Below are 15,265 nucleotides of genomic sequence, written 5' to 3' on the forward strand. Positions count from 1 at the left end.
CTCTGCTACTGTAAGATCTTGCTGTGGCATGTGGCATGCTAAGAGCCGCGCAGCATCTTCCGAAATGCCTCCGGCAAAGCTCTGCGTCTTGCACACATGCACAGGAGAACCTCTGTTATTACTGTAGTCCCACTGGTGGACAGCCTTTTACTAGAGTGAATGGAGATTCACAGCGAACGCAGAGTTGTCATTTTAGGCTGTTGTCCACGGTTGTACTATTTAGTCACATTCCATGGATTGTTTTGTAATGTTGAAGGATGTTTACTACACAGTGGTGTAGTGGTTAGCGCTTTTGCATTGCAGCACTGGGGAGGTCCCCAGTTCGAATCCCAGCCAGGTCACTATCTGCAAAGAGTGTGCATGTTCCCTGTGCATGCGTGGGTTTTCTCTGGTTTCCTCCCACACTCCAAAGACATGCTGGAAGGTTAATTGGCTCCTGTCTAAATTGGCCCTGTATGTATGCATGTGGGATAGTGACCTTAGATTGTAAGCTCCTTGAGGGCAGGGACTAATGTGAATGTGCACAATGTAAAGCACTGTGTACATTTTTTGCGCCATATAAATACCTGTAATAAAATAAAATAATAAGCAGCTGCTTTAGTTGAAGACATTAACTGGATGAGTAGCAAAATGTCCTTCATCATTACAGAACAAGACCATTTGAATGTGACTTACTGCTTCAAGCTGTACCATGACCTGGATAAATGAGAATCTTCACACATCCAGAGCTTTCAACAGCTGGCTTTCAGGTCTGGGAGTTACCATTTAGTGAAGTAGGGATAAAGATAACAGCCACAGCGTGCGTGTTTGCAAAAATCAGAAAAGGCAGCTGTGTGTAAAATCAGTCAAATCAGTTAATACTTATTTCTGATTGGTCACTAGAGGTTAGTATAATTTATACATTTCTTGCTTCCCGATTTAAGTAGATTTTGCATATTAGTGATGTGGGGGGTTGGTTTAAAAACTAGCCACATTGGCAAATTGTTCTTTTTTATTTTCCTAATTATACGCATGAAGATTTTTCCAGTCTGCAAATGATTGCCTGGATTCGTAATGGTATGAGTTTCCACAGATCACACAATTCAGTATTGAAAGTAATGAGAAAATGTTTCTATATTAAAGAATTGTGTGGACTGCCATTGCAGACCTTCGGAAAATACTGGTTACCTGGCTGTTGGGTTGACCTTTAGGATCTAGTACTTTCTGAATCAGTGACTTCAATCTGCATACATGTTCTAGACCCCTGGTTCAAAGTATTGAAGCAGAATTGTCAGCATAACAGCTGGAAAAAAGGTATTTTCAGAAGCTATCTTGTTTTCTATCCAGGCAGGTCTAAATCTAGTGTGAATGTGTAGGAAAATGTCTCCATCTAGTGGTACATTGTACAAATTACATCTACATGCATTACTACTATGCATTGGTAATAGCATTGAATTAGCTTCAGAATTCATTTCCCTAGGGATGCACCAATACCATTTTATCAAGACCGAGCACGAGTACTGATATATTTCGTCAGGTACTCGCCAATTACCAATTACCGATACTTTTTTTAGTGTCATGTGACAGTTTTTCTAAAACAATACATACTAATGATTTTAAAACAGTGGTGGATTGCAAGGGCCCAGTCGCAGCTGCAACCGCCGCGACCGTGGTAATTATGCCAATGAGCTGCCCGCTCTGATTGGGAATTCTGACAGGTGCCGAAATACAATGTAAACAGCGGGATTCCTCGATCGACACGTTGTTTGTGTTGATGGAGAAATCGGGTCAATTAGTTTCACTCAGCCCGCGGGTTTAATGAAAATAATTGATAGTTGTATGGCCAGCCTTAGACATTTCTGGTCACCTGTTCTGGTGACAACTTATGATGTTGTGGGGATCTCTCACTTTGTGTCCAAGTGATAATCAAATGGGGAGTGGGTAAAATGTAGAGGGTGAATCTTAGCAGGGATCCCAACCTGAAAAAAACAATTTCAGGGACGTGCCCTTCTCATTTCCGGGAGGTGCCCTCTGCCCCCCCCCCCAATTTTAGGGGGGGGGGGGGGGAGCACCGCCATGAAATGATGGCAGATAGCACTGGAAGCAATAGCTTCTTTGCTATCTGCTGTTTTTTTTTTTTAGTATTTTGACACCTGCTGCCATCAGAATAATAATAATTAAAAAAAACCAGCATAGGAATGCATAGGTAGATTACTATTAGCTATTTCAGTTTGCAATATCCAATAGCAAGCTGGCTATTGCACCCGCCCTCTACTGCTGTCAATCACTAGAAGAGGACTTGATGGAGAACTGCAGGTCTCCCTCTGTTGATTGACAGCAGCAGTGGGCGGGAGCAACAGCTAGTTTGCTATTGGCTATTGCAAAGTGAAATAGCCAATAGCAATCTACCTATGCATTCCTATGCTTTTTTTTTTTTTTTTTTCTTTGACTGACAGCTGCCGGCGGCTCCAATGTCATAAGAAAAAAAACAAAACAAAAAACAGATCGCAGGTAAAGGTTTTCTCTGCTTCTGCTAGATTGAGCAGAGTAAACCTTTCCGGGAGAAAACTTTTCTGGCCTGGAGCCACTATCTAATAGCGGGAGAATCCCGGGGTGTCCGGAAGAGTTGGGATGTCTGTCTTAGACATGCCATGTGACTTCCTGTTGTTGTGGATCTTTCCTATACTAAAATTCAGACAGATATGAAATCTGAATAATGAACCAAATCAAATTTTGGATCCAAAATCCAAAAAACGAAAGAAGTAAAAATCCAAAACGAAACAAAACAATTTTTTTGAGGTGTTACGTCTAGTACATTTTTCAGCATAGACACGGAGTGCAATACAATTATGATGTGGGGGTTCTAATTCTTCACCACTCTATTTAAAAATTTGAAGAAAGTTTTTGGCTTTACACATGCTTTAATAGCTACTGCGCATTCAAATTTGCTGTATTAAAGATCCCAGGGCCTCAAGAGTGTTCGGGTAATGTTGGCTTTGTGGCCCTTGCTGCATACATTAGTCTGATCCACTTATCCTCTACATCAGTGGCTCTCAACCGGTATAACTTCAGGACCCACATTTGTCTTTGATCATTAGGGTTGGGCTCGATGTTCGAGTGGAACCTGAGTTAGACTCAAACATCGCTAGTTTCGTGTGTTCGCCAAACACACAAACTATAAGGGCGTTCGGTGGTCTGTTTGACCACTGAGCACCCCACAAGGCAATGCGCCTCGTGAAGCCCGAATTGGCTAAAGGCTTGCACCTGACCACAGGTCAGGTGAAAGACTTTGCCCAATCAGGGCACAGAGAACAGTGAGAGCCATGATTGGGCAAAGTCATAATGACTCTGCCCAATCATGGCTCACCCTATTACAACTTCTAAACAGTTGGGCGGAGCTAGCTGTCACCGACAGCTCCGCCAAAGTATTGTATGTTACCGGCATCTGTCAAAATGCCATTATGCAGCGGGTGTTTGTCACAAGTGAACCGGACGGTGGTCACCGTTTAAAAAAAACCAAAACAATTCTATTTATTTTTTATTTCGTCGAGTCGTCATCGTCGTGGACAACGCTGGGCGTCGTGCCTGATGTTGGATTACATCGGTGGATCAATTATTTTTTTTTAAAATAAAAGACTTGACAAAAACATGTCTTTTGTTTTTTTTTTTCCAAATAAAGGATTTTTTCAAAAGTCTGGACTTTTTACTTTTACAATTTTATTTAACCCTTTAGTGAATGGGTAGGGGTACATATACCCCTTACTCATTCACAAGGGTGGTGGTGACATCTTGGTGCCCCATTATTAAAGGGGTACCCTGATGTGAATAAGCTCCTTGCCCGCAGACCCCCACAACCAACGCCCCCATGGCTTGTGGGGAAGAGGCCCTTGCCCACATCGGTACGGGGACAAGCTGCTTTTCCAGGGGCAACATGGGAAAAGCACCCTCCCAGTGCAGAGGGCATGTGGCCTGGTATGGGAAGTGGGGGCGTTCGCTCGCCGCCACCCCTTCCGGGCTCTGCCAGGCCTATTCTCGTATCAAGGGTCTGGTTGGGAATTTTAGGTGGACCCCACATTTTTTTCCCTCCATTTTTGGGGGTGGGGTTCCTTCTTAAAATTCCTACCAGAGCTTAACCTGGTATGACCTTGAGGGGGAACCCACACACTTTTTTTTTTGTACACTGGGTCCCTCCTAAATATTCCTACCAGACCTTAAGGGTCTGGTATGACTTTTAGGGGGAACCCCATGCTTTAAAAAAAAAAAAAAATGGTCCCTTCTAACATTCCTACCAGACCTAAAGGGTCTGGTATTGTTTGGGAGGGGGAAACGCACACTTTAAGAATAAAAAAAAAGTCATGTTTTTTCCTTTAGAAATTTCATTTTTGCTGCATCAGGTTCTATACATCGTACAGATTTGCCACTTCACAGGAAGGTTAAGGGGACTCCCCAGGCACGATATTTAAAGGAATTTTTCATTTTTATTGTTACCCTTTAAGTGATGTTAAAATCACTGCTCCTTTAAAAACTGTATTTTGTAAAAGTTTTTTTTTCATTGATTCCTGTCCCCCAGGGCAGTACCAGGATCCCCATACACTTTTTATGGCCAATAACGTGCATATAAGCCCTCTTAAAGGGGACAATTGTTTTTGAAAGTTCTACCCCGTTGACTTGCATTGAGTTTGAGTTCGAATTCAAACTTTTTGGGTGTTCTAATGTTCAAATTTGAACCAAACTCGTGCCTGTTCAGCCCATCACCATTGGTCATTAAGTCGCGACCCAAGTCACACCACACTGGAACGCAGGGCATTGCGGTACCACATGTTCTGGTACAAGCAATCAAACTGTGGAAGGGAGGTCAAATGAATGGCAACACAACGCCCCTCCTGCACCAGAACGAACAGTAGGTGCGATTGCGTGGTTTGCGACACACTGACAGACACATACAACCACAGACACAATCTCACACACACAGACATTCTTACACACATACACACTCCCAAACAATTTTTAGGGGTTCAGTGTGGGCTGCTGTGCTGTGGCGGAGCTCCATCCATATGTGCATTGCTTGTACAGCTCCCTTGCATTCCTGTAGAGGTGCCAGTAGCCAGAATGTGACATCACTCCGGTCACATGAGGAAGCTGTAAGCAATGCATGTATGGATGGAGCTCCCTCGCGGCCATACCTCTAGCCCACCCCACTTTAAGCTGACACTCGGTGCCAGGCAGCATATTTTGAATGGCTGCTCAGCACGAGAACTGACAGTGTGCTATGGGGGAGGCTGAGGAGCGTCTGAACTAGTGCAGTGGAAGGCATGTGGGACCCACTGAACATGGGGTCGTGACCCACTTTTGGGTCACGACCCACCAGTTGAGAACCAAGGCTCTACATCACCACTGGGTATCGGTGTGCCCTTGGGTAGGGATATCTGCATCATTTCAAAAGGTAAAATGTGAGTCCTGGAAAGCAGGCTGTACCATTACATCTTGTTAAAGGCTACTCTGTGCACCTCTTGAGTCCTTAAACCCTAGATACCCTTAGTAAAATCCTTAACTTCAATTGGGCGCTCTGCCACAGCCCAGCTATGGTTGGGACCAAAGTGAATGCAGTGACAAAAAAACCCACAAAGGACCCAAGGGATAGGCATGGGTAAGGATCTATGTACCGGCAAGACTTTGGTAAGTTTTAAGACTTCACTCCAGGTTCTGCCATCTGTCTATGAAGCCACATAGATCAGCATTCTGCCACCCTGCTCCACTCTGCCACCTGCAGGGGAAAATGTGAAAATCACCTGCTCTCTCACGATGCCATGTATGCTGTCTGAAATGGCCAGATCCTGTCTGGATTGTGGACTTCAGCTCCACTCATACAGCCATTCCACAGCCTCACAATGAAGAATCCCTGCATTGGGCTTACACGTGGTGGCCTGGGGCAGAACTCTGAATAGGAGCCAAAGTTGAGGAGTGTGAGGTTTAGGCATTTTTAGGGTTAAATTGCTATTTTAAAGGTTCCCACCTGACAAAATTAAAAAGTAAATCTTTAAGCTGAATTCCAGGCACAGGAACTTTTATTTTATATTTACTTCTCAATAATCACAAAGAATATAAATGCACTGTGTGTGTGTGTGTGTGCAGAAAATGCTTTTCCACACCCAGTTATTGCCTTTAAAAGTAGCAGTAACATCACTTTGCTGCATATAGCCTGTGCAGAGACCAGAGCTGTGGGAGGGACCCAGTAGGCTCCACCCCCTACAGACTGCCTGCAGAAAACTTCAGGATGGGGCGGAGACAAGACCAGTCAACTTGCTCAACGAAAGAGAGCAGCAGTGACTGGTCTTTATTACAGGAAGCTCCTGTACAGAGGCAAGGTTTTCTGCTTGATTACTACACAGATCTGGAAGCAATATACAACGTGCACCACAATTCAAGTAAGAATACACAGTACTCTTATATTTATAGAGATATAGCATAGGATATAGAGAACTCAGGATATGGGAAACTGAGTAGTTTTAGCAGGGCTTCAGTATGCTCAAAATCATCATTAGCTCACTAATGGGTTTTACATGTTTCCTGAAAGTTTAATTTCCAGCAATATTAAAACAATTAATAGCTAATGAATAATAAAATGCATGCTTTTCTAGGGGATTAACTAAAACAGAGGCTGCTTGTCTAGGAGACAGGTTCAAGTGATATTTATCATCAAGCCTCACATTGAAGCTTCACTAATGAAATATTCTCATCTACATATCTTATAAACACCCACTAGGGGGCGATGTTCACACATGCAGCTTGAAGTTCTCTATTCTTTAATAAGATATACAGTATCTGTCACACGATTTCTGTTTTTTTATAGCTTAATATTAGCTTTTATGTTTCTATTAACAGTAGATACATTTATAGCTCCTCTCTACGCAAATCATTTAGGAATACTTGGTCTATTTCCAGCAATGTGATTCAGGAAGAGGATGTTACAAAGATAAAGAATATAGGAGTATTTAAAAAGTATTGCCCCAAAAAAATATTTTAAGTGCACATGTAATTTAGTACTAAGGCTTACATCATTCACCGTATTGTATGCTTTTTTTTTTTTTTTTGCGACAAAGGAGACTTGCAGTGCCACAGTATTTAAGCAAACCTATCTGTTAAAAAAGAAAAAGGCACCCCTTCCTGTGTGTGCTATGTACCTTAGAAGTGTGCAATGCAGAGAGTGCAGGGATCAGGAATTTGTAATGCAGAGTGTGCAAGGGTCAAAAGTGTGTAATGCAGAGTGCAGGGATCAGGAATTTGTAATGCAGCGAGTGCAGTGTCAAAAGTGTTTCATGTATAGAGAGCACAGACCTCCCCTCTATTACAAATAGTGATGAGCCGAACACCCCTGTGTTCGTTCGAATTCAAACTTTAGAACATGGGAAAAGTTTGAATTCAAACTCAATGCAAGTCTATGGGGATAGAACTTTAAAAATGAAATGTCCCCATTTTGAAGCCTTACATGCAATATATTGGCCATAAAAAGTGTATGGGGATTCGGGTACTGCCCTGGGGGACAGGAATCAATGAAAATAGTTTTTATTTTTAAAATTCAAATACTATTTTCAAAGGAGCAGTGATTTTAACGTCACTTAAAGTGAAACAATAAAAATGAAGAATTCCTTTAAATATCGTGCCTGGGGGTCCCGTTAAACTGCCTGTAAACTGGCCCATCTGTACGATGTATAGAACCTGCTGCAGCAAAACTGACATTTCTAAAGAAAAAAAAAGACATTTCTAAAGAAAAAAAAAAACGTGCAGTTCCCCCTCCCAAACAATACCAGACCCTTTAGGTCTGATAGCTCTGTCAGGAAGGACCCAATTTTTTGGACCCTTGAAAAAAAGGACCCTTGAAAAAAAATGTGGGGTCCTCCCTAAACTTCCCAATCAGACGCTTGATCCGAGCATAGCCCTTGGCACTGGGAGAGTGCTTTTCCAGGGTCGCCCGTGGAAAAGCACCATGTCCCAGTGCCGATGGGGTCAAGGGCCTCTTCCCCACAAGCCTCGGGGCATTGATTGTACCCCTACCCATTCACTAAAGAGTTACAGAAAATTGTAAAAATAAAATCCTTTATTTGGAAAAAAAAAAAAGAGTTTTTGACACGTCTTTTATTTTTAAAATAAAAAAAACACAAAAAATGGATCCATTGACGTAATCCAGGGTCAAACATGACGTCCAGCATTGTCCACGATGGCGACGACTCGACGAAATAAAAAATAAGATAAAAAATAAATTGAAATAATAAAAAAAAAACAAGACCGCCGTCCCGTCCGCTCACGACGAGCTCTCGCCGCATGTCATTTTGGCAGATGGCGGCAAAATATAAACAATTGGGCGGAGTTTTGGGCGGAGTTCACAACTGTCTACAGTTGTAGTGCATCTGACAGGAGAGCCATGATTGGGCAAAGTCATCATGACTTTGCCCAATCATAGCTCTCTCAGTTCCCTGTGCCCCGATTGGGCAAAGTATTGCACCTGACCTGCGGTCAGGTACAAGGCTTTACCCAATCAAGGGGCTTCACAAGGCGCAGTGCCTTGTGGGGCACTCGGCGGGTGAATAGCCCGCTGAACGCCCTGGCAGTTCGTGTGTTCCCCGAACACATGAACTGCCGATGTTCGAGTAGAACTCACATTTGACTCGAACGTCAATCCCATCACTAATTACAACCCCCCCCCCAGCCCATCCTCTCAGTACAAATATTCCATTCTACCCCCTCAGTACAGTTCCTCTCAGGTACACCCCAAGTACATCCCCCCTCCCAGTCTACCCTCTCAGTACAGACCCCCATCAGCCCCCGTACTCCAGCACAGACCCTCCTTCAGTACAGATCTCCCCTTCTTTACTCTTACTCAGGGTTCAGGAATATAATGTACAATATGACCCTGTGGTCAGTAATCTGGTGATACAGGAACCCATAATTCAGTAGTGGTATTCCTAAACACACCCACCGCCCTCGAGATATTTTTCTTTACTGTACCTGTGACACCGTTACAAGAAATGAGGAGTGTTGTTGTCACCAGGACAAAAAGGTACATATAGCACAAAAACATTATCAGAAGTTTTAACCCTTTCTTGCTCTTCTAAACATGCTTTAGTTTTTATCTGTCTATCCTCTTGGAAAGATTTACCATCACTTCAAGGACTGACAACGGACAAAAAATCAACAGGTTCAGTCATCTGTTATAACTGTGTAGGCCATAGCCCAGTGACGGAGGAAGAGAACTGTCAGAAGAGCAGAGTATCAGAGAAATAAGTTTATAAGTGTGCTGCTTCATCTTTCACTGTCTAGTTTTGCAGTAGGTGAAAATGATGTTTTGCAGTAGGTGAAAATGAAACAGCAGTAGAGGAACATTAGGTTCCCTCCATTACCAGGCAGAGCTGGGATCTGTGGCAGGGCTGTGTAAATCTCTGAAATGGATAGACATAAATTAAATTCTGTGGCTCTCACATTTGTGTTTTTAGTTGTTTGCCAGGAGCTTGTTTTTAATGTAACAGCAGCCCAAGAATGGGAGCCGATGAAAAATAAATGTCCTCACATAAAAGGTCACCCGCTAGTCGTCTTCCTTCCATTTGTTTATCTATTCAGAACAATTTACTATACAGAGCCATTTACGTGTCATTGACAAGTTAGGACGCTGGTGAATGATGGCAGCTACTAACATCAAAAGCTCACCTGGTCTGCGGGTTCACTCAGCTTTATATGAGCAATCATGCATTTCATGATTCATTTTATCTTACAGGCAACTTTCTGGAAAAGATTGTATCACAGCAGATAAAACAAGAGAAGAATAACAAGAACCATGGCATTTGAACACCGGGGAGAAGAATATAAAGAGGCTTGTTTGGTCCCAGCCACATCGCAGAGCAGGTGACTGACGTGACCTTGCCGAGTTTCTCCATACAATGACAGCGTACACAGTTCTGACTTGTCACAGTCAAGTTTCGCTGGTTAAATTAATGTGTGTGTTCAATTGGGGGCTGATATTTATTAACTAGCTCATGGTCACCTAGGGAAGCCTTGAAAGTGGCGGATTTCTCAGTATGTCAGATTGGTTTGTAATTATAGAATGGAAATACGGTACTTTCCTCAGTAAAATACAGAGACTAAAAAAAGCCCTGAGACCCTCCTATTAGTCTATTAGCACAAGGTGGGGTGCAGAGAGTTCTGTGCCCATGTATGCAATCTGCTGTCTGATGAGTCTGAGGGGGCAACTATTAGTTATTCTACAATTATTTAAAATACTGTATATAACATAAAACAGAGTTTACAATGTTGAGACACGTGGAGTATAGACATTACGGTTGTACAACAGTGTGCAGTAAGGAATGTACAGCTGTGACGTGCAGTCTGGGGAGGCAGGAAAGGCCTGCCATTATGCAAGTTGACATTCAGGTCTGAAGCTTTTCTCCATTAAGACCGGATCTAAGACCCCGTTCACAATGAGCTACATCAGAAAAAGCGCTTTTTCAGCGCTGATTTGAGCTGAGCGACTTTGAGAGACATTGAAGTACACTGAGCTACAGTGCACATATTGTCACACTAGATAGCGCTACTTTTGGCATGGACTTTGTAGCTGCTACATTGGGCTGTAAACAATTAAAAGTCTTGATGTGACATAATTCCTCTTCCTGTTTCCTGCTTATGTTCCTGCTTATAGTTCTGTGCAAAAGTGACACTTCTGTAGCGGGATTTAGCGCGACAATGTCGCGCAATGTCGCGCAAATTCGTGCGACTTTGAGCTACACCATCGAAGTCCATTGGGCCAAATCGCATCAATTCCACTGAAAAATAGCGACAAGCGTTCAAGCGACAAGCTTAAGCTACAGGCGAGATTGAGCTGTGAGATGTGAACAGCTCCAGTGAAATGCATTGAGCTGATGTTTGAGAGATTTTTGAGCACTTCACGGATGTGCTTGACCTGCCATTGGCCTCACTGCACATCTCTGATATATAGTGCAGGCATAGTGTCCAGATTGGAGCAGTACAGTTGACATCATGGTGTCTATAGTTGGGCAGTGAGCATTATTAAATTGTGGGGAATTGTGACTTTGCAGCACTATTGCATCCTTCATTTCTGTAGTTTTCATGTTTGTAAATTTGTTTCTGGTCTTTGCCCCGTTCTACAGAAATCTTTGAAGATTATCAAATCAATTTCCATTATTTTCTGTATTCATTCACTTCACCTATAACTAAAGTCTTTTGTTGTTTGATTCTGTACTCTGCAAGCTCCATTTCTGAGACACAGAGGACGGCACTTGGAGTGCGCCCATACCTGCTGAGATTGAGGCCATACACAAAATGATTGTGCCAACCATATGGATTTGGTCCACGTGCGGCAAGCCGTGAAGGATGAAAGCAAGGATCAAGATTAAAGCCACTCGTCAAAGCATTAAGCGAGTTTGAATGCAACATTTTCCTGTTCTATTGGAGAACACTACTATTGCACAGAACACATTTTAAAATAAGTTTAGCAATTTTTCATTGATTACATATGTGGATTTAAATGAAAAGATGCAGTATATAGGGACAAGATGTTTTGACTTCTTTAATGCGCTTTCGTCTTTCGTATGCCATTGTATCCTTATTTTATTATGCACAGTAAACTTGAAATTCCTTACCCCTCGTGGAACAACTTCTCCCAAACTCGGCTTTCTCTTTGTTGTGGCAATGACAATTACATGGCTTTGGTTGCTTCTGATATTAAAGTCACGGGTGGCCATTTTGCGACTTTCTCCCTACCACCCACAATTTAGATGTTGTGTTTACCCAATAAACAAAATTGCTTAGAACTTGATGATTACACCCTCTAATTACACCCTGTCTCCTTCTGGTATGAAACATTTCTACATGACATTCTGCATGTTACAGACTGCTAGTAAATTCATACCAGTTTCATCTTTCTGGCCTTGTATACTTGTGAAGATCCATGTTTACCACAAGACCTTATTCTGAATGTCTGAGGTCTGTTTGTTAAGACAGCAAAGAATCTGTGACGACGACGGCATTATGGATAGAAGATGGCTCAAGTAATGAAAGGGAAACCCCCAGGGGTGAGCAATTCATTTTCTCAAGGGGCCACATGAGAAACTGGGACTGTTGTGGAGGGCAGAACCTATAGACTTTGTAGGTTTGAGGGCCCATTCACACCTATGCCATGCAGTAATCACTGTTACAGTATGGCAGATGTGTTGCGTTGCCATTCATTTAAATGGCCCCCCAAATGTACTTCCAGGCTGCAATGCAATTTACCGCACCACAACGTGCGGTACTGCAATACCATGTGTTGCAGTTGAAAAAGTAGTGCATGCAACGCAATGCACCTGCTGCACTGTAACGTCCGGTTGGTGTGTGTCATAGTACCATGCATTCATTTTACAAAACCATGTGATTAATTGTCCCCACATAGTATGTGGCACATACGTTATTTTCTTTTTTCTTGGGAGGCCAGAGGTTGGATCCAGGAATTAGAGCTACAGGAGAGGATGGAAGCAGATACTCTTCCGTCCTCTTGTAATGTTTGGGATGGGAACACATTTGACTGCAGAGGAGGAGACCCCTGATGTCATTGGTTACTAGGATGCCAGCGGTCTTAGCAACCAAGGACTTAGGAGGACCGCGGTCCGGACACTAGCCAATCGCCGACCTGTGCTGGGCTAATTATTGTAGTGGAGGCACTGGCCTTGTCGGTCAGTCATAACCAAGAGCAGGCCAGCAGTTGATCTGTGTCAGGGACAGACAAAGAAGCAGATACAGCCTTCAGACCTTAAAATACTTAGGTCTGGGTAAACCTGTCTTTATATTAAAGGGAATCATAATTTTTATGTATTCTTAATTTTTTTTTTAAAGGTGAACCCATTAAGCTGAAAATGGCAGATATACAGTCATTGCTGACCTCCTTCTTTGGTTGGCATGCTGTCATACTGATCCTCTTAAATTCAAAACTTGTATTAGCCTAGAACAGGTACAAAGATCAGGAGTCTCCATCTGCTGTGTACATGTTTCGGGTCCAATACTCCAAGAAAACTGCAGTCAGAGGATCAGCAAGCATGACAGCCAGAAAACAGACGTTCATTGGCAAAAATAAGGTCTGCTATTTGCAGGGGCTTTAAATCTAAACTTCATTATATCACGTCATGTGCAAAAAAGAAATAAAAAAAATCTTTTATTTTTTACTACCATGAGAGGATAGAAATAGGAGGATAGGAGTAAGACGGGTGAACTATATTACTGGAATACTGATACTGTCGTGTGTAATATAATCTTTGTCATATTTTTTCCAGTGATTTGACCACCATTTATTTTCCTTAATGTATCCCAGTAAAACGCTTTGGCAAGACGCCACGTTTGTGGACCGCACACGTTTGCGTGATGGAGACATTTATCTGATTTAAACGGAGAAAGCCGGCAATGTCACCTTCAGCTACTCCTAGTAATTAGGGATAAAATTGCTCGGGATTAAGTCATCCTTATCTAAAATGATCAAATAGTGTATAACTGTTAAAGGGCTTTAAATCATCCGTAGTGTAATAATTCCTCTTTGTATAATATGTTACAAGTGTAATCGAAGCCATATGTAACAGACAGTAAAGTGCTGATCGCTTGCTGGCTACTGCTGTACTGTACACCTCTACAATTTGGGACTGGAGTGGGGAATCTTAGTTCTCCTATAACAGAAGGAGACTATGGAGACCATTAGTATTTACCACCACGTACTGGAGAGTACTGTCTCACTAAATTCCACATACAGGTTTATTCAAATGTAAAATCAGATAAAGACTGTACAGACAGCCAACAAGCCTGCAAATGGCAGCTGCTGACGAGCTTGTGTCTATCTAATACATCAGCCCAAATATGAACTAGGCTTTTGCTACAACAGTTCCCATGTGTTAAGCCCTGATGAAAGGGGCAAGACAACCCCAAAACATGTTGGCAGTTTGCATAGTCTCCATCTGATTTTACATTTGAATAAACCTGTCATTGGACTTTAAAGTGACACTGAGGAGTTAAATATCAAAAATGTATTCAAGTAACTTAACTATTAACAATACTGGACCTTATTTGTGTATCACTCAGCCGTAGATCCTCAAATCATCTCTGAATTGGTGCTGACACTGTCCTTCCTTCTGGTGGGTGGCCACTTTTGTTCCCCATGGTCCCTGTGTGCGTTGTAAAGTAACCACCGCTACAAGCTCACTACCGTGATGGACTACAATCTCATGTTTAGTTTAATAATTTGTATTGAGACTGTAGTCCATCGCGGGTGTGAGCTTGTAGCGGTGGTTACTTTACAACGCACACAGGGACCATAGGGAACAAAAGTAGCCACCCTCCAGAAGGAAGGACAGTGACTCGCCACCTGGCTTCCTGATTAGCCCGGAAGCCGGGCGGCGTGTAAAGACTCGCCACCTGGCTTCCCGATTAGCAGGGAAGCCGTCTCCATGCTTCCTTGCCACCAGGTGACGAGGAAGCATGGAGCTGGCTTTCTGGCCAATCAGGAAGCCTTTAATGATTTGCCGCCTGGCTTGCTGATAGGCCAGCTTCTCGACCAACCAGGAATCATTACACGGCGGCCGGCTTCCTGATTGGCCGGGAAGCCGGCTCAATGTTTCCTCCTCACCTGGAGCATGGAGCATGGAGAAGGCTTCCCTGCTAACCGGGAAGCCGTGTGGTGAGTCTTTACACCCGGCTTCTCGTCAGCTGGTAACGAGGGAGCATGAAGCTGGCTTTCTGGCCAATCAGGAAGCCGGGGGGCAGGTAATGACGCACCGTCCAGCTTCCTTTCTGATTGGCCATCTTCTTGACCAATCAGCAAGCCGGGCAGCGAGCCATTACCAGCTGCCCGGCTTCCTGATTGGCCTGGAAGCTGGCTCCATGCTCTCTCGTCTCCAGGAAACGGGCATCGTGTAATGACTCGCTGCCTGGCTTTTTGATATCAGAAGTTTGGGTATCGGGCTAGGCATCGTCGTAGCATTTGGGCTAGTACGAGTACGAGTATGACTACTCTGCCTGGAGTTTAATTGATAGCTTATAACAGGGCTCAAAATTTCCACTCGCCTGCTCGCATTTGGCGAGTAAAAATAAAGTACGGGCACTGGAAATTTGGGCCTCCAAGTACCGGTCCGCAGGCCAACTCCGGCCCGCGAGCCGGTACTATGTGGCCCGCAGCCAGCTGACATGTCAGGCACACAGTCGCAGACCGCGTACCTGACGTACGGGAGCAGCTCCACGGTCTGCATCTGTGTCGGATGCAGACCGCAGA

Source organism: Nanorana parkeri, unplaced genomic scaffold (genome assembly GCF_000935625.1).
Source record: "Nanorana parkeri isolate BGI_ZX_2015 unplaced genomic scaffold, ASM93562v1 scaffold592, whole genome shotgun sequence".
Taxonomy (NCBI): Eukaryota; Metazoa; Chordata; class Amphibia; order Anura; family Dicroglossidae; genus Nanorana; species Nanorana parkeri.